We start from the raw sequence: 2,500 nt of genomic DNA, 5'->3' as shown, positions 1-2,500 counted from the left end.
AGCGACGGGCGGTGTGTACAAAGGGCAGGGACGTAATCAACGCGAGCTTATGACTCGCGCTTACTGGGAATTCCTCGTTCATGGGGAATAATTGCAAGCCCCAATCCCTAGCACGAAGGAGGTTCAGCGGGTTACCCGGGCCTTTCGGCCAGGAAGACACGCTGATTCCTTCAGTGTAGCGCGCGTGCGGCCCAGAACATCTAAGGCATCACAGACCTGTTATTGCTCAATCTCGTGCGGCTAGAAGCCGCCTGTCCCTCTAAGAAGATTTATTTGTACGCCGGTAGTAAAAACCGCCCGACCGAGGCCGGGGGCCTTCGAGATACCGGAAGGTACGCCTATTTAGCAGGCTAGAGTCTCGTTCGTTATCGGAATTAACCAGACAAATCGCTCCACCAACTAAGAACGGCCATGCACCACCACCCACCGAATCAAGAAAGAGCTCTCAATCTGTCAATCCTTCCGGTGTCCGGGCCTGGTGAGGTTTCCCGTGTTGAGTCAAATTAAGCCGCAGGCTCCACTCCTGGTGGTGCCCTTCCGTCAATTCCTTTAAGTTTCAGCTTTGCAACCATACTTCCCCCGGAACCCAAAAGCTTGGTTTCCCGGAAGCTGCCCGCCGAGTCATCGGAGGAACTTCGGCGGATCGCTAGCTGGCATCGTTTATGGTTAGAACTAGGGCGGTATCTGATCGCCTTCGAACCTCTAACTTTCGTTCTTGATTAAAGAAAACATTTTTGGCAAATGCTTTCGCTTCTGTCCGTCTTGCGACGATCCAAGAATTTCACCTCTAACGTCGCAATACGAATGCCCCCATCTGTCCCTATTAATCATTACCTCGGGGTTCCGAAAACCAACAAAATAGAACCGAGGTCCTATTCCATTATTCCATGCACACAGTATTCAGGCGAAAATAGCCTGCTTTAAGCACTCTAATTTGTTCAAAGTAAACGTACCGGCCCACCTCGACACTCAGTGAAGAGCACCGCGATGGGATATTAGTTGGGCCGCCCCGGAGGGCTAAGCCCACCGGTAGGACGTCCCACAATCATGCCAGTTAGACACCGCGAGCGGTGAACCGACAGCGTGGGACACAGATTCAACTACGAGCTTTTTAACCGCAACAACTTTAATATACGCTATTGGAGCTGGAATTACCGCGGCTGCTGGCACCAGACTTGCCCTCCAATGGATCCTCGTTAAAGGATTTAAAGTGTACTCATTCCGATTACGGGGCCTCGGATGAGTCCCGTATCGTTATTTTTCGTCACTACCTCCCCGTGCCGGGAGTGGGTAATTTGCGCGCCTGCTGCCTTCCTTGGATGTGGTAGCCGTTTCTCAGGCTCCCTCTCCGGAATCGAACCCTGATTCCCCGTTACCCGTTACAACCATGGTAGGCGCAGAGCCTACCATCGACAGTTGATAAGGCAGACATTTGAAAGAAGCGTCGCCGGTACGAGACCGTGCGATCAGCCCAAAGTTATTCAGAGTCACCATCACCAAGGTAAACGGCGGACGGGACGTACCCGCCGCCGATTGGTTTTGATCTAATAAAAGCATTCCTTCCATCTCTGGTCGGAACTCTGTTTGCATGTATTAGCTCTAGAATTACCACAGTTATCCAAGTAAATGTGTGTACGATCTAAGAAACCATAACTGATTTAATGAGCCATTCGCGGTTTCACCTTAATTTGGCTTGCACTGAGACATGCATGGCTTAATCTTTGAGACAAGCATATGACTACTGGCAGGATCAACCAGGGAGCTTCGATACAAAATCTCGGCTCGGACGTGCGCCACCCATCGCCGACCGGGTCTCGTAGCCCGGTCGGCCGCGCGTCTACTGTGTGTTTCGGGACTGCGCGCAGGCAGCCCCGGTTCCGTGTGCCGCCACCTTCGACACTCGGCTTATAAGCGTTCGAACGATCTCCCGTACCCGTCGGCTAGATTGAAAGCGTCTGGGATACGTTGTTATAACATCTCTGGTCTTTGAGTGTACGCTCGGAAAGAAGCGAGTTGACGCGTGCGTTGGAGCGTTCGGCCTTCCGTGTTTCACGGAGAGCCGAACTTCTTGGTACCGCGTCAAGGGCCATTCGGTCTGAGACACCGACCCGCGGTAATGCAGTGACGATAGATGAAACAACGCGAGTCGCGTAGTTTCTTTGGTACGAGGCACGGAACGGTCCGCGAACGCCCGCTCCTGGTCTACGCCGAAGTACGTATCGTGCTCGAGCACGTACCGGTACGGCGTAGCAGGCGGACGACGGGAGACCGGCCCGACCGACTCGCTCCTCTTACTAGTAGGAGCCTGGCCGCTAGGACGTCGGCGCCGGCACGGTGGTAGCACGGTCGGCTTACGGGGCGAAACCTCCGCGGGCTATCGAAAAAATTTTGAACTCCGGGAACTTTGTCGAAATTGAACGAGGCTCATATGACGATGTTCCGACAGGCTCCCGGCCCGGATCGACTCCGGGACGCCGCGCATCGCCTTTCGGTCGACTCG

The 2,500-nt window shown here is 53.9% G+C and overlaps 1 non-coding gene across 1 annotated transcript in view; it reads right to left on the bottom strand.

Annotated features, from left to right (window-relative positions):
* Positions 1–1,761, bottom strand: part of LOC124296399 — a 1,917-nt gene extending 156 nt beyond the window's left edge. Inside the window, exon 1 of the ribosomal RNA XR_006906217.1 lies at positions 1–1,761. This exon is cut by the window's left edge and continues 156 nt beyond it. This is a non-coding gene — a ribosomal RNA (small subunit ribosomal RNA).
* Between the last annotated feature and the right edge of the window lie 739 nt (positions 1,762–2,500).

This window comes from Neodiprion lecontei, unplaced genomic scaffold (assembly GCF_021901455.1).
Source record: "Neodiprion lecontei isolate iyNeoLeco1 unplaced genomic scaffold, iyNeoLeco1.1 ptg000150l, whole genome shotgun sequence".
Classification (NCBI taxonomy): domain Eukaryota; kingdom Metazoa; phylum Arthropoda; class Insecta; order Hymenoptera; family Diprionidae; genus Neodiprion; species Neodiprion lecontei.
This window is presented reverse-complemented; position numbering and strand designations above follow the sequence as displayed.